Below are 27,856 nucleotides of genomic sequence, written 5' to 3' on the forward strand. Positions count from 1 at the left end.
AGAATCTTAAGTTTGAAATACTTGAAATAATGTTTATTTCATTTTATTTGTTAATTAATAGAAACTTAGAGAAACTCACTGACACCATTTTAAAAAGTGTAAATCGGGAGATGACAGTGGACTTTGCTCCGGCATAAATCACCGCAGCTAACTGTTCCCTCATTAATAGCAGCCAACATTTTTGTGAATGTAAGAAAAACTTGTTAAAAGAAAAATTGTTAAAATAAAGAATTATTTAAGTTTTAAAAGTTAGACAAGTTGGTGTTAAGCACATCATAAATTCAGTTCTGAGTCGAGATCAGAACTAAGCTTGCAGTTTGCAGTAATACAATTTGAATTTTCAAACATTTAACAAAAAAAGAAAACTGTTAAAACCTTTTTAAATAACTTTGCCAAGTAGCATAAAATTGCCATTAGTTATAAGTAGGCAAATAAATAAATAAATAAAACAGCCAAAGTATGAAAGCTAAAGAGTTAATTGGATTATGGAGACGATATTGTCAAGAGGAGAGGGATAAGATCATGTTATTAAGTTGGAAAGAAAATGGCCTTAAAATGCGGAGACCAATTAGTGAGGGGGGGAACCAGAAAATCTGGAGATCTTCAAAAAGGAGCGTGCATTCAAAAAAACGCGTAAGTAAAGAGAGGGAGACACCTAGCGAGGCAGACGCGAGTAAAAAAAAATGGGCTACGTAGTTCAATGGCTGGCCTTGCATTGACAGAGACAGAGGATGAACTAGAGAATTGGACCATGTCGAGCAGAGTCCCGACTGCACCGGTAGCATTGTCTGCACTAATTCCAGAACCACCAGGGCTTCATAATTTATACCCAGTCACTGCTCCCCAGATTCAAATCATGCCAGCCTCTCCAGTCCCTTCGGTTAATAGTTTGGGCCCTATTCTGCACCTTCACCGTCTGTTAGAGAAGGGGAGCTCTGTTTCACAAGGCCAGTTAGCTCTAGGACCCGATCTCGGACAATGAGAGAGGGGCCTGATCCTATCCAGAAACAATTACGCATACCACCTAGATCCCTTAAGACCGATATAGTAGGACAGAAAAGTATGAGAACAAAGAAAAAGGGTGGGAATGGTTCTGAGGAGCTGGAGCTCCCCCTAGTGGAAGGGAAGGACGTCGAAGTCTTTGAAGAGCCAGGCGAATCCGCTAAAACGCCCCCTAGTGAGACTCTGAGACAGTTGTCCATTAGGAAAATACACAACCCCGATGTTGCAACAGCAGCAGCCCAGCCCACGATAGGCGTTTATTTCCCATGGTGATCCAGTGAGATAATGGCTATTCTGGCTGCAATACCAGACAGGAATGAATCTCCTGCTGTTTTCGTGGACTATCTGAGAACTACCATCTCAGTTTATCAAGCTGATTATAAGGACCTCTGGTCTTAGTCCAGCAGTGTTTAACCCCAGCAGAGCACCGCAGTTACCTGAACCACTTGAATTATGCAAGTTGGTTAAAAATAAATAATACTATGCCTAAAAATCCATCTCGAGTTTTATTGAGGCCAGACTGACGGGTAAAGAATTCAATATTGTCACTATCGCGTTCTGGAAATCAAGAGTGGCTGATGAGCAGTAAATCACCAAGTTGGATTTGTGCTGCTCTTATTGGATATGATGTAACTGGGAAATCCTCCAATTTACCGGATTGATGCCTGTGTTGTCGCTTTACTGAAATAGATAGTTTAATTCATAAAGGACTAACATTAATTTGCTTTTGTATCGATTATGCATAAACTGATAGAATAACTTATGATGGAAACTGATACATCACAACAGCGCACTCCATTTTATAATGACGTCCAAAGACAGTGAGTTCATCCTCAATGAAGCACAAAAGGGCTATGGGGAAAGAGCAGACTGACATCCAAAGCGAAGATGGACATGCAGGCAAAATGAAATACTATTTCACAATAGTGGAACAAATAAGCTGAAGTCTCAGTTTAAGTGAAGCATTTTATTGTGGAGGAAGGATAGCCGCTGTATAACAGTGAGTTATTTAATTACAAATCATTGCAACCCCCAAAGCAGACCAGATCCACCACGTGAATGTGTTGACAGATTCTGAAGGGCTGCATCTTAACTGAGGCACCTGACTACATTTCATTCAGTGCAATTATCCAGTAATAATATGGGAGTTGGACAATCAAAGTAATCAGAGATATAATGCAGTTCTCAGAAAACTGAAAGAGCAAATGCTGAAGACTTTCGTAACTTCCTCGGCGTGCTAATCTGCGGAATGACACTTTTGGCGGACTTACGCTGGCTGTAATTGCTGAGCCACTGTCTCACCCAGCCTTCCTCACTCAGTCTGGGTGAGACAAGAGCAGTGAAGCGCGTTCCCTGCTGCATCGGTGGAAAGTATCTGGGGAGTGGAATTAATGAACTCTGTTTTTACGGCAGTAAGTAAAGGCGATGTTAAAGGGACAACTTAAAGGGAGAAAGACGTTTCAAAGGTAAGTGGTTCAGAGAACGGGGAGTCCGGGAAGGGGTGCAACATCGGGGGAGATGGGGGCAGGTCGGGTGGGACGGAAAGGGGAGTGTCGGGTCGGCCTGAGGGGTGCAGAGACAAGTAGGACCTGAAAGGACTTCTGGTCGATCGGGGGGAGGGGTGGTAGATCAGAGGCGGCGGTCGGATCCGAGGGCGGAGTTGGAGTCGGGAACGCAGAGGGATGGGGCCGGGCACGACCGGGGCGTCGTGTTGGACCGGACGGGCTTTTATTCGAGGGGGAAGGACCAAGTCGGACTGGTGGGGGTGGCGGGGAGGGGGGGGGGGATAGAGGCGGAAAGAGGAGGGGTTGGGAAAGGATCTGAGGTCCGGACCAGAGGAAGGTGGCGGGTCGGGCCTGGTGGAGGGGTCGGGGTTTCAAACTGGGAAATATGGGAGTGGCAGTCGGTTCAGGCCGCACCGGATGTTGGGAATCGGAATTGAAAAGGGGAATTGGGATGGGGCGGGGATTCAGAATGGAAGGGAGGGGGTTACTGCCGAAGGGAGGGTTGGTGTCCGAGCGGAAGGTGTGGAGATGGAGGGCCAGGAGCGGGTGCACTTCGGATCAGAACGGATCAGACCCGGGATGGGGGAGGGGGGCGGGAGGGGGCTGGTGGTTGGACCTGAATTGTGGGGGCCGGACCCGCAAGTGCGTGTGGGGACATCGCGGTCGGACTGAACCTGCAGTGGGGGCGGTAGAGGAAAGGTCGGATTTGGAGATGGTGTGGGGATCTACTGAGGATCGTGTGCAATGCGGCGGGGGGGGGGGGGGGGGGGGGGCGGTGCTTCTGCGAGGCTGAGTCTGGGTGTTTAAATAGTCACTCTGGATTAGTAGTGATTTCCCCCCCCCCCCCCCCTAACTCTTTCAGAGTAACTGTCAGAGTCAAAAACAAAGCCATCCGAAGTGAGCGATATAAACTGGATTGTTCCCAGCGCAATTGTCCAGAGGAAGTTAGGACATGTTGGCAATTGCCAGATAAACCATTAGAACATAGAACATACGTACATTAGTAGGAACTTCCTAGAGGGATTCGCCAGCGCTTCATTGGAGGGGGCGTGGTTGGAGGGGGGGGGGGGGTGGTCTAAACGCGATGATGGGGAACCAGGAAGTTTTGGATCAAGCAGAAACTTTAGCTGCTGAGCATTTATGATTTGGCTCCAGACTGTTGGATCAGATTTATCTGTATTAAAGGATCGCGAAAGATACCGAACCTGTAATCTTGTTCTAACAGACGAACCGCACCAAAGGTAGACGTTTTATGCATTAAATCATTCGACCACCTTTAGGGCACTGGGACTAATGTTTTTTTTAATGTTTTTCTTGGGTTTTCATATCTTATATTTAACAATCCATAATTTACATATGAAAAAACGGCGCCAAAAGGGAAACAACTGTTTTCAAGAAGGCAGACATAAATCAGCACGTATATTGGCAGGCACTGTAGAGTGACCCACTGTAGTTGCACACATATGTTACAGTTCCCAATATGGCCATAGGCAGGTATTTACAGTTGTCTATTTACAGTTTGGGTTGGGCTTCAGGTTGCCCTTGAATCCGTCCCCTGCGGCTTTGCTCCTTGTTTCTCTCATTCTCTCTGCGAGCTTTCGCCCTTTCCATCTCTACCCTCTTCCCCTTTTTCTTTTTGCTCATGGTCCCGTACCTCGTTCGTGTCTCCCCGCCCCCCCCCCCCCCCCCCCCGCCACCTCGTTGCCTTCCCCTTTCCTTAACCTACTGGTTGCTGGCTAGAAACAGGTCCTGGAAAAGTTGGTCCTGTGGATGCCCTCATCTGAGCCCTGGATGGCAAGTTTTATTTTCTCCAGCCTAAGCAATTCCACCAGATTCGGGCAGCCAGTCTGAAGCTTTGGGTAGTTCAGCCAATCACCAACAGAGAAGGATTCTCCGGAGGTCAATCAGGGAGCCAAAGTCTAGGGCGTTGGCTTTCCTCCCCATGAAGAGTTCTGGCTGCTCTGAAACCCTGAAAACCACCACTTTTGGAATCACTGCCACAACCCTGGACATTGCATCAAAAAAGGCCTTCCAGTATGGGTCAATCCCAGAACGTGGATGTGGTTGGCCGGGCCTCTCCAGCACCATTCACATTTGTCCTCCACACTCGGAAAGGACCCACTCATTCGGGTTCTGGTCAGGTGCACTCTGTGCACCACTTTTAGCTGTGTCAATCTCAGCCCTACGCAAGTGGAGGTGAAGTTCGACCTGTATAATACTTCGATCCAGAATCCTCCCTCCCTCTATGTCGTCATCCTCCTCCCATTATTTCCTTGTCTCGTCCAAGGGAACCTCCTTCCCTCCAACAGAGGCTCAGAAGGATCTGCACAGTTTCCCTTCCCTAGGTCGCCCGTGGCCATCAGTTCTTCCATAAACATGTGTCCTGGTATCTGGGGGTGCGTCGTTTGTTCCTTACAGAGCAGGTTTCTGAGCTGAATGTATCCAAAGTCGTTTCCTATTGTTAACTGCAGTTTCCATGTTTTCCCCCAGGGCCGCTACTCTCTCGTCCGTATACATGTCCCTGACCATCAGTGTCCCTTCGTCTTGTCTCCACCTTTTGAAGGTGCCATCCATTATTCATAGAATAATAGAATCCGAGAATGTACAGTGCAGAAGGAGGCCATTCGGCCCATAGAACCTGCACCAGCCCTTGGAAAGTGTGCCCTACTTAAGCCGACCCTATGCCCAGTAACCCCACCTAAGCATTTTCTTTGGCCATTCAGTGACAACCTAACGTGGCCAATACACCTAACCTTCATCACGTCTTTGGGCTGTGGGAGGAAACTGATGCACTCAGAGGAAAACCACGCAGATACGAGATGAAAATGGAAAATCTACACAGACATTCACCCGAGCCGGGAACTGAACCAGCTTCCCTGGAGCTGTGAGGTAGCAATGCTAACCACTGTGCCACCGTATTGCGGGAGTGAACCTGTGGTTGCTGTAGATGGAAGCCAAAATGCTGCCTCATTTGTTGCCACGTCCGGAGCGTGGCTCCTACCGCTGGTGTCCTCGAGTCTTGCGGGAGGGGATGGAAGAGCGGCTGTGGCTGTGACTCGGAGGAGCATCCCGATTCAGGAAATCTCCATCTTCACCCACTCTGTTCCCGGTTCCTTCACCCATACCCGTACTCTATCTGCGGTGGCCGCTGAGTTGTACAGTTGTAGATTCGGGATCCACAGTCTCTCTCCCCTCTCCCCTCCAAGTATCGGAATTTGGACACCCACATTGCGAAATTTAGCCTGTGTTATGGGGGAAGCGTTTGCAGAATCCCAAAATGTATCATGGAGTTCAACCAACCTCTCCATTTAATGGATTTCGTTGCTTTTCCTAGCACGTGGCTTTTTCCCGAGGTGTGGTATTACAATTATGGACACGTGGGTTTTTAAACACAAACTCTGTTTATTCCATGAACTCAACTTAACATCTTAAATAAACATTGGATCTCTTAACACCCCTTACTTCAAAGATAACTCAGAAAATATTGCAACAGTAAATAATTCCTTAAAATGTTCCTTCAAACTTCCAAGAGACTTAACACATTTAAACAGGATCACATCAGGTTAAAGGATATATATGCGCCTTGTTTTTTCCATGCAGCTCTCTGGACACACACAGACCCACACAACCTGCTTTCTAAACTGCAACTAAAAACCTGAAAAATGGCTGATCTAAAGCCCAGCCCCACTCACTCTCTGACATCACTGTTTTCTTAAAGGTACAGTGCTTAAACATCCATGTCTTAAAAGTACTCTCACATGACACCTCCCCCCAAGAAAAAAAATAAACCATCAACTTCAAGATAGTTTCATTTTTCACCATCCACTAAGAAATGCACACAGTAAATATACCTTTTCGTTTTAAAAAAACCCAACACATGCAAACAGGTATAATAATATAGTTATTTTTTCTTGTTCTTCTTCCTCCAACCGAAAACTTTCTCGAGTGACAGTCTATTTGAACAAAGTCTCTGCACGATCCATCCAGTCCTCTACCCCTCGGCATTTCTCTTCAGAATCAGATAATTTAGTTATATCTGACCACAAAGCCCCTTGCAATTCTCCAATACAGGAACATTGGTTACTACAGCTTTCAGTTAGTCAAATGCCTGTTGAACGTCCGCTGTCCATCAGTGGAGTAATCACGCCACAAAACCTTTGCACAACTGTTCGATCAAATCCACTCATGCTAAGAAATAGCATTATTTCCCTTCGTCTTGAGGGTATCGGAAACTCCACAAGGAAAGTGATTCGGGCTTCTTCAAATTCACTTTCGACTAGGTTCATCACCAAACCCGCCACCTCAAGTCGATCGAAGAACTCCATACGATGGTTTAAATGTTCTTTCCATGTTTGGAAGTTGGAAATAAAAGCAGCTTGTCCCACTTCCTCCATGCAATCCTTCAATAGTGGGACAGGATAAGAGTCCGTTCTTGTAACTGCATTCTCCTTTCGATAGTCCACACACAATCGTTGGGTACCGTCTGGTTTAGGTACCATCACTATGAGTGAGCTCCATTGGCTGCAACCCACTTCAGTTATGCCACTTTTAAGCATACTCTCAATCTCTTTGTTAACCTGTGCCAATTTTAAAGGATTAAGTCTATATGGATGTTGTTTGATAGGAACAGCATTTCCCACATCTACATCATGTATAGCCATTTTAGCACTTGCCAATTTATCGCTACAAACTTGCCCATGTAATATCAATAACTATTTCACGTCAGTTCGTTTTGCCTCTGGAGGGTAACTTAACATTTCATCCCAATTTATAAGAACATCCTCATTTTCCAATTTAATTTGAGGTACGTCAAATTCACAGTCATCTGGATTTGGTTCGTCACTTTGAGTTAGAATCATTAAAACCTCCTTTTTCTCTCCTTCCCTTTCAAAGTACCTTTTAAGCATATTCACATGGCATACTCGGTGAGTCTTCCTTCTATCTGCTGTTTTTATCACATAATTCACCTCACTTAATTTCCTTTCAACCTGATACGGTCCACAAAATCTAGCTTTTAAAGGCTCACCTACCACTGGTAACAACACTAAAACTTTATCCCCACAGGCAAAAGTACGAACTTTGGAATCCTTGTCCGATACCCGTTTCATCATATTTTGGTGCAACTTTTAAACGTTGTCTAGCCAATTCACCTGCCTTCTTTAATCGTTCCCTAAAATTTGACACGTAAACCAATAGTGTAATTTCCGATTTCTCACCCACCAATTTTTCCTTAATTAATTTAAGTGCGCCTCTTACCTCATAACCAAAAATTAGTTCAAAAGGACTAAATTTGGTTGACTCATTAGGTGCATCCCTAATTGCAAACAATACGAATGGGATTCCTTTATCCCAATCCTCTGGATAATCTTGACAATACGCCCTGAACATTGTCTTTAATGTCTCATGCCACGTTTCTAACGCTCCCTGTGATTCTGGATGGTGCGCAGTTGATTTAAATTGTTTTATTCCTAACCTATCCATAACTTCTTTGAATAACTTTGAAGAAAAATTCGTTCCTTGATCCGATTGAATTTCTATGGGTAGTCCATATCTAGTAAAGAATTTAAGTAACTCCTCCACAATCTTTTTAGCTGTAACATTAAGCACTGGAATGGCCCCTGGAAACCTAGTAGACACATCCATTACTGTGAAAAGATATTCATTCCCACTTTTTGTTTTTGGAAGCGGTCTTACACAATCGATTAGGACCCTTGTGAAAGGTTCCTCAAATGCTGTAATGGGTATTAAGGGCGCTGGTTTTATCACTGCTGGAGGCTGCCCTATCACTTGACATGTGTGACATGATTTACAAAGTTTAACTACATATTTATGTAGTCCAGGCCAATCAAAATGTTTCTGGATTTTAGCTTGAGTTTTCCTTATTCTCAAATGACCTCCCACTGGTACCTCATGTGCAACTCGCAACACCTCCTTTCTATACCCCACCGGCAATACTACTTGATGAACCTATGCCCACTTTTCATCCGCCTGCATATGTACAGGTCTCCATTTTCTCATCAAGACGTCATTTTTACGGTAATAACACTCTGGTATACTCTCAGATTCCTCTTCCGTATATGCTTTCTGATATATCCGTTTTATTTCTGCTTCTTTCTGTTGTAACTCCGCCAATTTTCCTGAACTAAAAATATTCGCCTCATCCTCCACCTGTTCTTGTTCTTTTTCAACCACCTGATCAAAAATCGTTTTTAATAATTGCACTTCAACTTCATCTTCACTCTTTGATTTCTCCTCTTGTCTTAACCTGTGACTTTGCGACCTTGTTACTATACAATCCGGAGAAATTCCAGGATATTCATCCTTCGACACTTCAGATTTTCCTATGGCTTATCAACTTCAGTAGGCGTCACTCCCACCTGCGATCCAGCTATCTCATTACCCAACATAAACTATTCCTGGACAAGATAGTTTATCTATTACTCCTACTATCACTTCACCACTCTTCACTGGACTTTCCAATCTTACCTTATATAAAAGAATGCTACTCCTCTCACCCTGAATTCCACATATCACCACCTTTTCTGGCAACATTCTACCCAAACTACATAATTCCTCATCTCTTACCATTAAAGATTGACTAGCTCCCGTATCTCTTAAAATTGTGACTTATTTAACTGCTCCTCCTGATACACATGAGTAGACTTTACCCACACAAGTAAATTCTTTAAATACATCTGGCATCTTCTTAACAATTACTTCTTGAACAGGTAGACAATCGTTTGCAGCTCCTTGGCTTCCCTTGGTCTTTCTTTTACCACTCTAACAAACCCCACTGTCTTATCCTGTTTTACCACAGCAGCCTTCCCTGTGCTTTTCTTCAACCACCAACAGTGTGACTTTACATGGCCTAGTTTATTACAGTGAAAACATTTGAAACTTTTCATTTCTTTTCCACCCTCCTGGATTTCTTTTTTAATCTGTGGTACACTCTCTTTATTGTCTCCCATCAGATCACCTTTACCTTTACCACTTGAGTATTTCTCATGTCCCCAGTTTCTATCCCTCACCGGCTGAAACTGACGTTGGTAATCAATCTTTGATTTATGAACGAATTCATAATTATCTGCCATTTCCGCTGCTAATCTTGCAGCTGTAACCCTCTGTTCTGCCACATGAGTTCTCACTACATCAGGAATTGAATTTTTAAACTCCTCCAAAAGTATAATTTCTCGGAGAGCTTCATACGTTTGGTCTATTTTCAAAGCCCTTATCCACCTATCAAAATTACTCTCTTTGAGCCTTTCAAACTCCATGTATGTTTGACAAAATTCTTTCCTTAAATTTCTAAACCTGTGTCTGTAAGCTTCAGGCACTAGCTCATATGCAGTTAAGATGGATTTCTTCACATCCTCATACGTTCCAGATACCTCCTCCGGTAGTGATGCAAACACTTCACTAGCTCTACCTACCAGCTTTGTTTGAATCAGTAACACCCACATGTCCTGTGGCCATTTCATTTGTTTAGCTACCTTCTCATATGAAATGAAAAATGCTTCCACTTCCTTCTCGTCAAACCTTGGCAATGTTTGGACATATTTAATAGATTCTCACCAAGCCTTCGACTATGACGCTATTTCTCACTATCCTCATCACTATCATTGAACTGTACGTTTCACTTTACGTCAGCCAATTGTAACTGTTTGTCATGTTTCATGGCCATTTTCTGAAGTCCAAACTCCCACTCTTTATCTTTTTCCCTATGTATCTCCCTTTCATTTTCTTTTTGTTCTGCGAGGGCTATTCTTTCTTTTCTCCTTTCTTCTCTCTCCTTTTGATTTTGCTCTCTCTCTCTTTTTCTTTCTTTTTCCCCACTCTCTGTTTCTCTTTCTTGTTCCTCTCTCTCTCTTTCTTTTACCTCTCTCGCACTCTCGTATGCAAGCCGCTTTAATTCTTTCTCATGTTCCATTTGTTTAATTTGCATCTGAATTTTTGCCATTTCCAATGAGTCAAACTCTATCTCGGGCAACTTTAAATGTTTAACCGCCGCCATAATTACCTCACTTTTCGCATTTTATCAGGTAATGTTAACTGCAATGTTCTTGCCAAATCTAACAGCCTGCTTTTCGCTTCTGTCCGTAAAGTACTCCGTGTAACATTCTCCACCCCCAAAAACGTCTGAGCCTGTGAAAGAGCCATTGTTCACAACACTCTCCCCACTTAAACTAAAATACCACACCGGAAAAGCAACAATCCTTCACTGTCTTTAACTTCACAAATGCCAATCCAATAGATAGACTTTTATTCCCTTCGAGCCCCGAATTGTTATGGGCGAGGGGTGTTCAGAACCCCAAAATGTATCATGGAGTACAACCAACCTCTCCCTTTAATGGATTTTGTTGCTTTTCCTAGCACACAGCTTTTTCCCTCGGTGTGGTATTACAATTATGGACACGTGGGTTTTTAAACACAAAACTCTGTTTATTCCATGAACTCAACTTAACATCTTAAATAAACATTGGATCTCTTAACACCCCTTAATTCAAAGATAACTCAGAAAATATTGCAACAGTAAATAATTCCTTAAAATGTTCCTTCAAACTTCCAAGAGACTTAACACCTTTAAACAGTATCACATTAGGTTAAAGGATATATATATTTTCTGTAGAATGGCAGAGATACATTAGCCTTGTTGATTTCTGCTCCAGCATCTTATTTTTCCCTGCAGCTCTCTGGACACCCACAGACCCACACAACCTGCTTTCTCAATTGCAACTAAAAACCTGAAAAATGGCTGATCTAAAGCCCAGCCCGACCCACTCTCTGACATCACTGTTTTCTTTGTTTAAACATCCATGTCTAAAAAGTACTATCACGTGACACCTGGGATTGCTTGAACGACAGTCACCCAGCTCTGCCCCTCTCCCCTGTGGGTTCACATGTTCTACATCGCTCTTGCTCAGGTTAAGCTTGCCCCCCCCCCCCTCCCCCCAATAATTCCATGCTCAAGTGATAGGTTAAACAGCAGCAGGGACAGCTGGCATCCTTGTCTCGTGCGTCTGTGCAGCTGGAGGTATTTAGAACTGGTGCAGTTTGTCCGTACTCTCGCCATGGGAGCATTGCACAGTAATTTCACACAGGATGTGAATCCTAGTCCGAGCCCAAATCATTCCAGTATCGCTATGGGATACTTCCATTCGACTCTGTCAAAGGCCTTTTCTGCGTCCAGAGAGATGACAACTTATGGCGTTCTCTCCGCAGTTGGGGTCATTTTGACGTTTAGCAGGAGCCTGATGTTCGATGTTAGCTGTGGGCCCTTGACAAAGCCTGTCTTGTCGCAACTACCACTGGCACACAGCTCTCCAGCTGCCTCGCCAATGGTTTCGCCAATATCTTTGCATCTTTGCTGAGTAGTCAGATGGGCCTGTAGGACCTGGACTCAGCTGGGTCTTTGTACTTTTATGGGTATCAGCGATACTAAGACTTGTGCCAGTGTTGGTGGCAGGGTGCCCCTTATTAGTGAGTCTGAGAATATCGCCTGCAGGTGCAGGTCCAGTACTGGCCTAAACGTTTTGTAGGAGACCGGGAATCCGTCTGGCCCCAGCGCCTTACCCGGCTGCATGGAGTTGATACTATCTTGACTTACCTCAGTTCTAATGGTGCTTCCAGGCCCTGTCTCTTGTCTTCCCCCACGATAGGCACGTCCTTCGAGGAACTGATTTATCTTCGCGGTGCACAGCCCTCATCAGAAGGTTGCAAAGGCTTCGCTGATTCTTTCGGACGCACTAGCCTACCGTTACTGTCCCTAACCTGCGCTATTTCCCTCGTGGCTGACTGCTCTCTCAGCTGGTGACCCAGCAGGAAGCTGGCCTTGTCCCCAAGTTGTAAAAGGTCCTTCGTCTCTGGAGGAGCTGGTGCACTGTTTTCCCAGCGGCGAGCAGGTGAAAGCCAGCTTTCTCGTTTCTTAAAATCTCTGTCAGTAGTTGAACAGTCGGTGTCGAGGAGTGGCCGCCGGTCCACCTCCAGTATGGACCTGGGACTCGTGTCAATACCGACTAGGTAATCACCTTGGTTGTGTTGATATGCTGGAGCTCTTGACACAGAGATGGTGTTTTCCGTGAGGGTTTCAGTGAGCAAAACAGGAAAGATCGTGAAGTCGATTTACATTCCTGGCTATCCTCCTCATCAATAGTTTCGTTTTATTTCTCTGCAACTGTTGCCTCTTGAACTCTCTCCTAACTCTCCTCAAGTACAAAACCTGAACCACAACTCAGTCCCGATATTGACGTCACCTACTACCACTTTCGCGAACTCCTTCCTTGTACTTTTTGGCGGGATTTGATCGAACTTTTCGAGCTGCCCAATGGGAGAGATAAGGTCAGTCTAAACAATTATTTAGACCGTCTCGGAATCTTGGAGTAAGCGACACAAAGAAAATGAACAGAGTTTTCAGTGTTGAAATTAGGATATATTCTAGACACCGAGTGTGCTGGAGTTCGGAGCTTCCTTCTGTACACGAAAATCAATGGATTTATTTAAGTCTGAGGTCGATCGTGTTTGGTTAAATAAATGTATTAAGTAGCAGGTGGTAAAAGCGAGCATGTGGAGTTAGTGGCCAGCCAGTCGCGGCATCGTCGAATAACGGAAGAAGCTTCCAGGATTCAATTGCCTCAGAAAAGTGAAAAGCCGGAGGTACGGCGCCTCGTCTGTTCACTCGGCTGTGTGCAGCCTCCTGCATTCAACCATTTGGAACACCTATTTAAAAACTATCGCAGCGCATGCACCAACATAAAACTAAAGACAAACTACAGTTTGTGTTGGATCCGAAATTGTTGGAAAAAAAAGCGCAAGAGAAATCTCGCAAACGTCTCGCAACGCTCATCAGAAAGGACATTTGCTGCTGTTTCAATATGTTGTGGACGTTCGTCTAAACGGATTAAACGAAATAACGTGTTCACATCCAGAAACAAAAATACGTCCCTTCCTCACATGTAACACATGGGGATGACTCTTGCTCTAATAATAAAAGTTTAACATCATCCAGAAAAAGGTATCTGCTTGACCAGTAACTCCCACGCCACCTTAAACATTCACTTCCTCCGACACGTGCACAGTGAGGACAGCGTGTACCGTCTACTAGATGCGGTGCCAAAACTCGCAAAGATGCCTTCGATAACACCTTCAAAACTCACGACGTCTACTATCTCGAATGACAAGGGCAGAAAACGCACGGAACGCAATCCCCTGCAAGTTCCCCTGCAAGCTACTGACCATCCCGACTTTGAGCAATATCGGGATTATTTTAGTGTCACTGGGCCCAGAAATTAGAACTCTCTCTCAATATTACTGTAGATGCATCTTTGAACCATTGGGACAACAACGGTTCAAGCAAATGGCGCACCGCGACCTTTTCTGTTCGGTGAATTGGACATTCTGTATTCTCCCTCCGTGTACACGAACAGGCGCCGGAATGGGGCGACTAGGGGCGTTTCACAGTATCTTCAGTGCTGTGTTAATGTAAGCCTACTTCTGTCAATAATAAAAATTATTATTACAATGAAGGGCAATTCAATTTGGTCTTACCAGCGATACTCACATCCGAAATCATTTTTTTAGGCTACCAACGTATTCCAAACCTCACAGCAAACCTCCCCTGCTGTCGGTTTCTGGTCTCAGTTCAAAGAGTCCCATTGCAACCTCAACGTCGACGCCTACGCCCTGACAAATAGAACAGGCCCACCCTCTGTTTAAGTAAGATTTATATCCACAACAGTTTTAAGGTTGAATGCATGTTGCCAACAAAACAATTGACAGAAACTTATGTCATGGGATGTACGTTTGAAGTCCTGGAATTCTGCACTGTGTCCATCCCAACACACTGGGCCTTCTGTAGAGTGAGACCTGATGCCCTTATTTTCAAAAGTGTGTGTAGTATATCAGCATCAAAGAGGAAGATGAAATTAGATTTCTTTCATCATTTCCACACAACCCTGAAGTGGTTATCATTCTTTGACGTAACCAGCCAAACCCGCTGGCTCACTGTGGCGGATATAAGAAATAGCGATACTGCAGCACAGCGGTTCACACTCGCTTCAAATGACACTTCGATCCCGTTGGGCTTTCCTAGAACGGCGTATAATTATAAATTCTGAGCTCGCTGATCACAATGTAGTCATCTTGTGCCCCTGCCTGTGTCGGGTTTACACATTCTCCCAGTGTCTACGTGGCTTTTCTCCAGGTGCTCCGATTTCCGTCCACAGTCCAAAGATGTGGAGGTTTGATGGACTGGCCATTGTAAATTGTCCCTGAGTGTCCAAAGATTACGTGGGGTTACAGGGATAGAGCAGGGCAGGGTAGGTGTCCTTTCAGAGAACCCTAGACTCGATGGCTGACTGATTTCCTTCTGCGCTGTATGGATTCTATGATTCGACGCTCTACAAAAGGAAGACGAAATCCAGACTGAATGGCCTCATTGCAGAATACCGTCACTCAGTCCACAAACGTGACACCGATATACATTTGCCTGTTCGCTTCTTGCTTTTGCCCACATGCTTTCCTTGGTCTGCCGCAAAGTTCTCGTGATGCCCAATGCAAACTGCAGAAACTGAACCATCTCTTCCGGTTAAGAGCTTTTCAGCCTTATGGTCTCAATGCCGAGTTCCCACAGTTTTGGACGATGAATTTCGGTTCCCATTTTGATATTTATCCCATCTAATAGTCAGTCTGGATCTTGTTCTCGTGTTTAGCTTTCAGGCAGCACGGTTTCTTTTCTGCTATGAACACATTTTGTTATTTTACTTATTCAGACAGTACGAACTTTTATTGGGAAATAAACACCGACCCTCGATCACAGCGTTCCTATTTATTATCATTACGACACGGTTTGTCTTGTGTCACATGAGATTTTCATCATTTGCTGTCGCGTTTTACTCCAGCGCCCTTTTCAACAGCACAAAACCCCAGCACATAACTACCTCTCTTCAGCTCTGAAGAAGTCCTTGTGAACTAACCATGTCTCCTCACTTTACAGATGCTACCAGCCCTGTGAGGATTTCAAGTTTCCATTCCAAATGCTTCCTCCGGACTTCAAAATACACAGGATAATTTATTTGTCTGTAATGGGTCTGTGTGACAGTGCGAAATGAGAATGTTCAGTAAGGTGCAACTGAGATCAACCGCGAAGTTTTTAGATGTTTGAGAAGCCGTGCAATACAGGACGAACCTGCTCCTATTTCTCATGTTCTTACAGACACCAGGATTACATTGACCTCGCAGTGCTGATTTACCACTGGGTTTCCGGAGGTTAGTAAATTACATTAACATATCAAGTTTCATAATCATTAAATTTTATCATAAAAAGGGCACCGCACAGAAGAAAAGTATTTGGCCTGTCATGTTCTGAAAGAACAATTCACCTCGTGTCAGTCTTCAGCTTTCCCCCACGTACTGCACATTCTTGTCCTTTCTGGGCGTTTGCATTTTTCTACTCGCTTGAGTGGAGAAGAATGATGGATGATCTGATCGAGATTCCTAGCCTGTTAAACTGAATCCCTATGTTGAACATGGAGAAACAGTTCAACTCAGCCTTAAAATTAAGTTGCATCTTAACATGTCTTTGTCTCTGATCCACAGCGACAGTGCCAAACAAAAGTCGGGAACTACGTTTCACAATGGGAACTGGACATCCAGAAAGAATTCGTTAAAATGATCGAGTCGTTTTAAATTCGAAAAGATGGATTTTTTGGGAAATCAAAGAAACACCTCCGCCATTTCCGCTCTCCTTGTGTGTTGTTCATTTTTGTGGCTTACTGCTGTGCTGTAAAGAGAGCCCAGACTTGGCCTTTAACACTGAATCCTATAATTAAATAGCTGATATGGTACCGACTTCGCTACTGGCCTCTGTTCGGTTGTCTTTATAGCTGTCTTCACTATCTGACGGGCAACATTGCATCTATCTTTGCTTTCACATTTCCTTCTATGGTAATTCCCCCTTTCCTCACAGATTATCATGGATTATCATAGCATTTACAGTGCAGTAGGGGCCATTCGGCCCATCGAGTCTGCACCGGCTATTGGAAGAAGCACCATACCCAAGGTCAACACCTCCAACCTATCCCCATAACCCAGTAACCCCACCCAATTTTGGATACTAAGGGCAATTTATCATGGCCAATCCACCTAACTTGCACATCTTTGGACTGTGGGAGGAAACCGGAGCACCCGGAAGAAACTCACACACACACGGGGAGGATGTGCAGACTCCGCACAGACAGTGACCCAAGCCGGAATCGAACCTGGGACCCTGGAGCTGTGAAGCAATTGTGCTATCCACAATGCTACCGTGCTGCCCCGGCATCTGGCTTCATTTCTCAAATCTTCCAACTATTCGCTCCTTACAAGCGACGTGTGATGTGTTAACGGTTGTTGAACAGGTTCCTGTACTGGGCGTTCAAAGCATTGAAGACTGCATTAATTACGGAGAGATAGTCAGTTACACGAATTGGACTGGGATGCTACAATGCCGCAGGGATGGATTTGGCGAGTGATTTACCAATTTCATGTATTGTTTGTCGTAGAAAAGTGTGAGACCATCCTCTTGAAAGCAAAATTGCTCATTCGAAGAATTGTTCGAAATTGTGTGAATCACAAAATGTAAAGATGGAAATAGGTCAATAAGTCCAAGGTTTTTATTGGAAGGTTTCACCATCTTCTCCTCATTTTTTCCTGTATATCCTTCAGGAGGGATTTTGAACGGTTAAGGTGCTTCATTTTGGCACATAATTTCAAATTCTCCTTTCAGACTCATTGATCGGATGAGTTGATCTTTTCATGTACTTAATGATTTGTTGAGCTGCTCGCAGAAAAATGCTTTTCACTGTACCTTGGTACACGTGACAATAAACAAAATCCAAATCCAAACCCAGATTGAAAGTGCTGTTTTGAAATAGCCAGCTGAACCTACGCTGAACGGTAAACTCAGAATATTCTCTTCAGTGAACTCTTTGGCCCATTCACTTTGGCATCGGTGGAGGTGGTTTCTTGAATTGTGAACCATTATTTTGCATTAAGTCATCATTGGGAATTGTCAATCTGCTATGGGGCGGCATGACAGTGCGGATGAGAATTAAGGAGGGGTTTTGTTGCAAGGAAAACTGGACTGGTTGGAATTGTATCCTTTGGGATGTCGAATAATGGAAATGATCATGGTGTAACGCTGAAAATTCCAAGGATAAATGTTGAAAGTATGTTTCCCCTTTTGGGAATACTAGATTTAGAAGACACAGTTTTCAAAATAACTGGCGTCCATTCATGAAGGAGATGATGAGATGTATTTTTCTCAGAATGTTTCGAAAGCTAATAAGTGGTGGCTAATGAGACTGTGGACGCCTTGGTGTTAAATTGCCAAAATTCGATTGATTCAAGAAAGGTTCGATCAGACTCTAAAGTATAAAATATAACTAATCAACTCAAGAAGGGAGGGAATCAGAGGGCAAAACTTTATAGGATAGGGAGCTTAACATATGTCTTATTGAAGGTGAAACGATTATTAAAGGAGTAATAACTGATCACTTAGAGAAAATGAAGGTAATTGGGAAGAATCAGCATAACATTTTGTGAAGGAAATCATCTTTAACCAATATAATCTGGTTATCTGAAGATATAACATTTGTTTTTAAAGAGGGGCTCCTATAGACATACTGTACTTGGATTTCTAGAAGTATTTGTCAAGATGGCATAGCAAAGGTTTTTGTTAGATATAAAAAGGTTACGATGTATCAGCATATATAGAAGATTGACTGACTGGGAGAAAACATGTTGCATCTATAATTGGGTCTTTGTCTGAAGAGGAGGAGAAGGCGAGTGGAGTCGGACATATTAGAGTGCTGGGGCCTGACCTTTTCAACATTTACATCAATTGGTGAGGGGAGGGGAGGCATGGGAGCTAGATTTGTATAAGACACATAGATATGTAGGAACATATGTTGTGAAGAGGACCTGCAGAGGTTGCAGTGGATATAGATCGGTTGAGTGAGTGGGCAACCATCTGGAAGATATTGATTGGTTGATATTGATTGATTGACATTTATTGACAAATGTATCGAAGTACAGTGAAAACAATTGTTCTGCGGAACGCACACAATGCACACATAGTAGACAAAAGAATAATCGACAGAATACATTGACAAATGGACATCAACAAATAGTGATTAGTTACAATGCGCAACAAGGGCCAAATAAAGCCAATACATGAGCAAGAGCGGCATAGGGCGTCGTTAATAATGTTCTTATGAAGGCTAATGTGGGAAAATGCAAAGACTTTTGCATCGGCAGGAAGAATAAAAAACAGTATTACTTAAATGGAGATTGCGGCACCAATCTGCCGTGCTGAGGAATTTAGGGACCCTCCTGTATGTCATAAATAGTTAATATGCAGATGCAGCATTTGATCAAGTAGTCTAATGCAGTGCTATCGGTTATTACGAGAGGAATTAAAGATAAAAGTGTGATACTATGCTTATGTTATATAGGGCTTTGCTGAGACTACACCTCGAAAAATGTGTGCAGTTTCAGTCTCCTTAGCTAAGGAAGCATGTAAATGCATTGGAGGTGGGTCATAGGAAGATTGCTTGGAATGACTGGGGTTGTTTCCACTGGAGTGAAGGATGAATTTGATTGAAGTAAAAATATCCTGAACTGTATTGCCAAGATAGACGTTGATGTCGCCTCTTGCTGGCAAGTCCCGAACTAACAGGCGCTGGTTTAAATTTAGTGGTCACTCTTACAGGACAGGGGTGAGTAAAATTCCGTTCATGGTCAGGGGTTGGTGCGAATTTGATACTCTTAGAAGTCGGTGGAAGGATAATAACTGAATATTTTTAAGGTGGACGTGGCTAGAATCTTGTTGAGCAATGGTTGTCCAGATAGATGGGGAATGTCGAATTCAACACACGCAGAACAGCCATTATGGGTTCGAGGAGCCCCGTGGTCGACGTCCACTCATATTTTGCATATTCGTATGTAATCGAACAATGGCGTTTGCTCTGGGCAGTGTCTGTGAAACATAAGAAATAGAATTAGGTGTAGCATGTACTTCATCATTTCTGAAACATTCAAGAACTTCCAGGCATAACAGTGCACACGCGTTGGCAAAGCGTGAATGGTGAGCGGAAGTCATATGTCATCACCTTTAGATGGCAGAATCAGTTAAATATCCTTGCTGTACTGAAGAGGCAGTCTGTAATTTTACCATCCAGAAGCAGCTTCAAAGAAAAGGGACTCTGCTGTGAATGGAAACCTGGCCCGACCTATACCGTTTCTACTGTAAATATTATACTGTAACCTACAAAATTGAATAATCCCCACATGTCAATCGCATCGTGTACGTTAATTCGACCCGGGAAGTGAATTGTAAACCATATTTTTTTAGCTGGCCGAGCTCCGTGAAGGAATATCACAATGTAGTTTGACTCTGCACTTTGGATCTAAATGAGACAATAAGTTTCTGGGCGCCCTTTTCATTGTAAATATGTATTTTCTATTGCTCTCTTTAACTCTATAAGTGCACAGGGAACTACGTTGCGACCCTATTCCTGCCATGGTGAGCGTGCAAGTGAATTAACTCATCGAGCTCATCCTATCTCAAGTTTGCTGTGTGGTTGTTAATCGAACGTGGATTGCACCAAACCCTGGGGTTGGCAAATATGTTGCCACTTATAAAGGGAAAATCTGATCAACGCACCGTTCTGCCTAAGCAAATATGGAGAGAGGATAGTTGGGGGGGGGGGGGGGGGGAAACTCTTGCCCCCGCCCTTAATACTCTGCAGGTACAGCAAGTGATGCGGAACGTAAATGGAACGTTAGCATTCATTGAGGGACAAGAGAATATTAAAGTAGTGAAGTCTAGCCACATTTGGAATGGTGGGTGCAGCTTTCGAATACATATATTATAAAGGAAAGAAGTACATTAGAAGCAGAGAGATGGTTCGCTCGACTCATCCCTGGTATGAAGGGCTTATCTTATTAAGGAAGGTTGAACAGGCTGGGCCTAACTCCATTGGAGTTCAGAAGATTGAGCGGGGATCTTATTGAAACAAGGGATATCCTGAGTGGACTTGATAAGTAGGGACTGGGCGTGTGTTTCCCCCTCTGACGGAGAATAGAACTAGGCGATATGGTTCAAGAATAAGAGGTTTGCCTTTTAAGATTAAGTTTTTTTTTGTCTTGCTTTTGACAAGGTCCCACATGGGAGGCTGATGAAGAAGGTAAGAACCCATTGGCTTTGGCAAACTGGATCCAAAACTGGCTTCGTGGTAGGAGGGAGAGGTTGATGGTTGAATGTTGTTTTTGTAACTGCAAGTCCTGACTCCAGTGGTGTTCCGCAGGGATCGTTGCTGGATCCGTTGTTGAATGTAATATGCATTAATGATCGAGATGCGAAAGTAGAGATATGATAAATACATTTGTAGATGACACAAAAATTGGCCGTGTGCTAAATAGTGAGGAGCAAGGCTTTAGATCGCAGGGTGATATATATTTGCTGGTTAGATGGGCAGAAGAGTAACAAATGGAATTTAACTATGAAAAGTGTGAGGTAATGCATTTTGAAAGAACTAAAAATGTAAGGGAATATACAATTAATGGTCGGACTCTAGGAAGTACAGAGTATTAAAGGGACATTGTTATGCATGTTCACAGACCTTTCAAGACAGCAGGGCAGGTAGATAAAGTGGTTAAGTAGGCTTATGGAACTCTTGCCTTTATTAACTGAGGCATTGAATATAAAAGCAGGGAGAATATGTTGGAGCTGTATAAAACGCTGGTTAGGCCCCAGCGTTTAGCTCCGGTCATCACATTATAGAAAGGAAGTGATTGCACTTGAGAGGGTGCAGATGAGATTCACCAGTATGTTGCTGGGCGAGATTATTTCAACTGGCAAGAGAGACTGGAAGAGCTGGGGTTGTTTTCACTGGAGCAGAGAAGGATGAGGGGAGACCTGATTGACGTGTATAACATTATGTGGAAGGGGCACAGATAGGGCGGATGGGAAGGTACTTTCCCCTTTGAGTGGAGGCATCGAAAACCAGGGGCATAGATTTAAGGTAACGGGAAGGAGGTTTCTAGGCGATATGAGGAGAAACCTTTTCTCCCAGAGGATGGTGGGAATCTGGAACTCACTGCCTGAAAGAATAGAGGCGGGAGCACTCTTAACTTAAAAGAAGTATTTAGACGAGCACTTGAAATACCATGGCACACAATGCTACGGCCAAGTGCGGGGAAAAGGGATTAGAATAGATTGGTGCTTGATCATTGGCACGGCATACCTGTAAATCTCTATCGCAGTTAATTTGTGGCATTCTCTCCACCCAAGATTTGTGATTTTGAAAGACAAGGGAGTTAACTGTTCTGGAGCACAGACAAGACAACGCCGTTGAGATCTCAATCAGAATCATAACCTTCTGCAATGGCAGAGTAGCTTCTGAGGGCCTGTTCCTCAATCCTGTGGCTGGTTCCTCTCGGTTGCAAAGTATATGGTTTCTGCAAAGTGGCATGGATACACGGTACCAATTCACTGATTTTGCAGAAATTCCGTTTGAACACAATTCAGGTGAAATAACGAATTTATTAGGAAAGACTCGAACGGAAATATCGCCTGGCTGTTGTGTAAATGCCCTTCCTCCCAGGGGATTCTCATACCCCGGGACCTCTAAATGAAAACCGCTGTTCCTGATGATGAAAGGCACTCTTCATCTACACAGACTGTCTCTCGCAGATCAAACAATTTCAGATTCGATCATTAATTTCCAATTTCATGTGTTCTATTTAATGACAATAACGTTTCTCCACATCTGGTAATTGAATCCCCTCCCCCCCCCCCCAACCCCCCGCTTCCCCCCCCCCCCCCCCCCCCCCGAGTTCCACGTGACAGTTGGGAATAGAACATAGAACATAGAACATTACAGCGCAGTACAGGCCCTTCAGCCCTCGATGTTGCGCCGACCTGTGAAACCACTCTAAAGCCCATTTACACGATAGAACATCATTCAGAATGCCTTTCCTTCCTCTACTTCCCCCACAATGAGATAAGAGAACGATCATCAATGGTCAGATGCTCTTGCTTTACACATACGGAATATTTTACTGGAAGAAACCATGAGAACAATCCACGTTTTAGTTCAGGCATTAAACCTATTTTATCAAGGTGGATAGATAAATACAGGATTAGATAAATAAATGGGTAGCCAATCCTTTCAGGGATTAACCTGTGGGTTGGGGGTGGGGGGGGGGAGGGGGGGGGGGTGGTTCTTCCTCGGTTACCTCGGAGGTTGACTCGAAAGATGGCAGAGCTCGAAATGAACCCATTATGTTTCAATTCCAATGTGTAATTAATGATACCTATTAACTCACACATTAACAAAATTGTTAAATTGCAGCATTGGTTGAGCATAGTAGCACAGTGGTTAGCATTGTTGCTTTAGAGCTCCAGGGTCCCAGGTTCGATTCCCGGCTTGTGTCACTGTCTGTGCGGAGTCTCCACGTTCTCCCCGTGTCTGCGTGGGCTTCCTCCAGGTGCTCCGGTTTCCTCCCACAAGTTTCGAAAGACGTGCTGTTCGGTGAATTGGGCATTCTAAATTCTCCCTCTTGTGTACGGAACAGGAGCCGGAGTGTGGCGACTAGGGGCTTTTCACAGTAACTTCATTGCCGTGTTAATGTAAGCCTACTTATGATAATAAAGATTATTATTATTAATTCTAGAAATTGCATTGTCCCATGATTTGAGTCGCCTGTAATCTCAGTTCTTGTTCAAGTCAGTGTCCCTGCATCTGTCGCAATATGTGGCTTGAATGAGCTGAATATGTTTACATAAACACATCCAACAAATGCGGGCCATCCAGAAAAAAAAATCTCACAACCAAGCACCCAAATGCTCACCGACTGTTAACTACATGGTTGATATTTTGTGAAGGGTTATTTCAGAAAAGCTTCCACTTGAACAACCCTGTCAACGTTATCAAAAGACCTCAAGCAAGGTAGTTAAGAGGGGATGGATACCAGAACCCAACATGGAATGAGTGAGGCTGGAGGAGTCCTCCTGCAAAGAAACGACCATGTGGGCCCACGCCACGGCAGCGCACCAATCCCCCGGCAAAATACACATCCAGCCCTGTGTGGGAGCCACATTGTGGGCATGTAACCAAATGAGGCTGCATTTCATTTGAACCTAAATGTCTTCCATGGTTCCCATCTATGGTAACCACAAATTACCTCTAGCCATGCTCGATGCCACCTTCAGAAACTGGAGACAGGACGGGGGGAAAGTAACAATCAGGATCCTTTACATCGGGACAGACTGGCGGCCCTGGTCGAACTAACAGACAAACTGGCGCAACTGACAGGACAGGAACACCAGCACCTGCAAATGAAAACTTTCATCGCAAGGAGACGACGAGGCACCCTAGGACCCCGAGAGGCGCTCTGCTGGAGAAGCTAAACAACGCGGACAGCAAGAAGAGGGGGGGGGGGTGTTGTGGTGACATCTATGGACGACCTCTAGAAAGGGCAAAGGCATCACTGATGGGAGCCTGTCAAAAATAAGAGGACGACCTTGAGACAAAAGTGGGTTGGGGACTCTGGAGCGAAGCACTGTGTAGCGCCAGTTCCACCTCGTCCAGCGCAAGGCTAAGCCGCATGCAGTTCAAAGTAGTGCATAGTGCGCACCTAAGCAGAGCCCAAATGAACAGGTTCTTCCCGAAAGGTGCCAGAGAGGCCCGGCAACCACGCCCATATGATCTCGGCTTGTCCCAGACTTGTCGGATACTGGACAGCCTTCTTCAAGGTGATGCCCAAGGCGTATGGGTAAGGGTGGAGCCATGCACGAGTGGCAGTCTTCGGTGTACCGGAAAAAACAGAACTACATATGGGGAAGAGTGACGATCATCTGCATTTGCTTAATTAATTGCAAGCCAGAGAATCCTGCTCGGCTGGCGATCAGCAGCACCATCCAGAGGTTCAGACTGGCTGGCAGACGACTCGGAATTTCTCCACCTGGAGAAGATCAAGTACACCATCCGAGGGTCGGACGAGGGCTTCGACAAAGCGTGGGGGGCATTCATCAGCCTGTTCCAAGACCTGTTCAAAGCCTATAGCGACTAGGACGAGAAGGGGACGGGTACTGAGGAGAACAGATAAGAACACACATAATGGAGAGGAGCAGAGAGGAGAGGGGGGAGAAAAAGAGGGAACTCAGGGGTGTCACAGAGAGAGACATAGGGAAAAAGGGACGAGAGGACGGGGCAGGCGGACCCCTACCTCCCCCCCCCCCTCCCACCGAACCCACAACTACAACAGGAACCGCAGGGGAGAAGAAAACACAATAACATGACACCCAGGGCGAAAGTTGGTGCCCCCAATGGGTGGGGGTGGGGGGGGGGGGGGGGTGGTAGGGAGGGCGGACGTAAAGAAGGCATGTAAAACATCTGAATAAAAATCGTGTAAATATCAAGTCCACTTTATATGTGAAATTGTTATTCTGCAAAAAGTGGAAAAATGCCAATAAATGTCTTTTTACGAATCAAGGTGGTTCGGTAGATTTGGCGTCAAGAAATCCGTGCCACCTTTCCTAAATTAACACTAGTTACCCCAAGTGGCTATTAATTTTGTCCCGACTTGCTGATTCCAAATGCTTTTCCATCACCTAGATTTAACTAACTGGTGTGTAGTTGATGGAATTATCTTTGCACACCTTAGTGAAAAACGACGCCCCATTTTCGATGCTTCCGTACTTTGGCACTACCTCTGAATCTAAGGATGATTGCAAAGGTGTGCTCAGTGCCCTGGCTATTTTGAATTTCCTATTTTTCAGTATCATTGGCTGAATCTTTTCTGGTTAACTGCATTACAGAATTAAATTAGGATCTTCAATCTTTCAAATATCAAAACATTGACCAAATGTCTCATGATGTTAATACTTCGTCATTAGCAATTTAAAAATTGAAGGTAACATATTTTTATTTGCCTGCAGATATCACCCAATGAATTGAGGAAATCCACAGTCAACATCGGTATTGAGTGTCACAGGGAATGAGCACAGTTGGATAACCTTGGTGCTTTACGGGAACCAGCTTCATGCAGCTCGAATGAATGATAATTTCATTTTAAACTGAAAAATGGGTTAAAGTGAATTCTAATGTTTCACCTTGAGCTCGGGGTTGTATCTTCTTCATTATTATGAAACCGTAGAAACAATGTGCAGGGAGATTTCAACATCTTCTTCAGCTCTTCCCGGAATTTCCTCTGGGTCGCTGCATAAATGCATGTGTTTAGGCAGGAACTCAAGAACTTCAACATATTTCCGGTTTCGATGGCTATGTATCCAGAATTTGTACGGTCACCTCGGTACGAATTTGGGTTTACCAGTCCAGCAATGATAACACCAATCACAGCTGTGAACCAAAACAATAAAAAACTGCCCGAAACAGTGAAGAGTAAGATGATGGATTTCCTCCGGTTCTCGATCTGTGGATCAGGTTTTTTCTCAGTCGCCTGAGATCGGAGTTTCCTTCGGGCTCTGCTTGCCAATGTAATACGTCTGATCGTCAAGCAATTAAACAGGACAATTAAAGTAAAAGGAAGCCAAACTAGCCAAGTTGCGTGAAACCAGAGGAACGCCACGCCGAAGGTTGAGGAAAAGAAAGCTACACTTGACACGCAATCCCACTGTACTTTGTTAATTATTCGCCGATATTCATAAGCAAATAAAAATGGGATGTTCTTGAATAAGACCAGAAAAGAGAACATTGTTATAACCACAGTTGCAGTTCTCTTGCTGCAACGCTTTGTTTTAAACTTCTGGCAGCAGATAACAGCAAATCTGTCAAATGTGAAGAAGACCGTGAACCAAACTGACAAATCAAGTGTCACAGCAGTCATGTATAAAATTGACTTACACACTGGAGTGTGGTACAGAAATGAAAGTGTGAAATTGTAACTGAAAATATGATACAGCATTACATTAACAATCATCACCTGTAGATCTGCTGTTGCCATGGCCAACATGATTGCAGAGATACAGTTGGAAAGGCCACATTTTCCTCGGCATAGAATCACAATGGTCACCAAGTTCCCTGAAAGAAAGAGAAGATATGATGCGATCCAGCTTCTTATTAACATATAACTAGACTCATTTTATGAAAGAAGCTACAAAAAAGGCGAGCGGTAAAACTGATAAAGAACTAACAAGTGACAATGGCTCACCAGGGACACCAGCAGCTGCCAGAATTGGGTAGTAAATTTCTTTTATCAACAGAATAACAGGTTTTCCCATCCTAGAAGAATTGATAAATTATATAGAAGCTGCAAAACCCTCAGTGGCACACAACTAAGTAATTGGAAGGAAACTTATATTTATACGCTGATCAATCCCCATGGCAGTTAATGCAATCATCATGAGCATTAGTTACAATCATTTAACAAATCGGCAAAGACAAATTATTTCTAGCTTATTGCGTTAATTAGGACAACAACTTAATATTTTTACTGCTCAGTGAAACATACACATTTGTCTATAAAATCGACATTATTCACAGAATGTTTAATAGTACATTGTAAATCATTGCATTATGAAAATCAGAGAAAGTGTCATAAATCTAGACTTCTCTACATGTAGTGTTACACTCCTTGTGCCGCTATAATTTAAATTATTTGAGGATTTTCAATATGCATTGCATAGAACATAGAACATAGAAAAATACAGCATGGAACAGGCTCTTCGGCCCACGATATTGTGCCGAACCTTTGTCCTAGATAAATCATAGATCATCATTGAATTTACAATGCAGAAGGAGGCCTTTCGGCCCATTGAGTCTGCACCGGCTCTCGGAAAGAGCACCCTACCCAAAGTCAACACCTCCACCCAACACTAAGGGCAATTTTGGACACTAAGGGCAATTTATCATGGCCAATCCACCTAACCTGCACATCTTTGGACTGTGGGAGGAAACCGGAGCACCCGGAGGAAACCCCCGCAGACACGGGGAGGATGTGCAGACTCCGCACAGACAGTGACCCAAGCCGGAATCGAACCTGGGACCCTGGAGCTGTGAAGCAACTGTGCTATCCACAATGCTACCGTGCTGCCCTTAAGAACAAATAAATCTACACTATATCATTTTACCGTAATCCATGTACCTATCCAATAGCTGCTTGAAGGTCCCTAATGTTTCCGACTCAACTACTTCCACAGGCAGTGCATTCCATGCCCCCACTACTCTCTGGGTAAAGAACCTACCTCTGACATCCCCCTTATATCTTCCACCATTCATCTTAAATTTATATCCCCTTGTAATGGTTTGTTCCACCCGGGGAAGAAGTCTTTGACTGTCTACTCTATCTAT

The 27,856-nt window shown here is 44.0% G+C and overlaps 1 long non-coding RNA gene across 1 annotated transcript; it reads left to right on the forward strand.

The window, feature by feature from the left end:
- Positions 1–2,270: 2,270 nt before the first annotated feature.
- LOC140410287 (uncharacterized) lies at positions 2,271–16,347 on the forward strand. Its single transcript, XR_011940607.1, has 3 exons — positions 2,271–2,468; positions 15,715–15,767; positions 16,098–16,347. It is a non-coding gene; the product is annotated as an uncharacterized lncRNA (long non-coding RNA).
- Positions 16,348–27,856: the final 11,509 nt, after the last annotated feature.

The sequence above is a fragment of the Scyliorhinus torazame genome, chromosome 4, assembly GCF_047496885.1.
Source record: "Scyliorhinus torazame isolate Kashiwa2021f chromosome 4, sScyTor2.1, whole genome shotgun sequence".
NCBI classification, from domain to species: domain Eukaryota; kingdom Metazoa; phylum Chordata; class Chondrichthyes; order Carcharhiniformes; family Scyliorhinidae; genus Scyliorhinus; species Scyliorhinus torazame.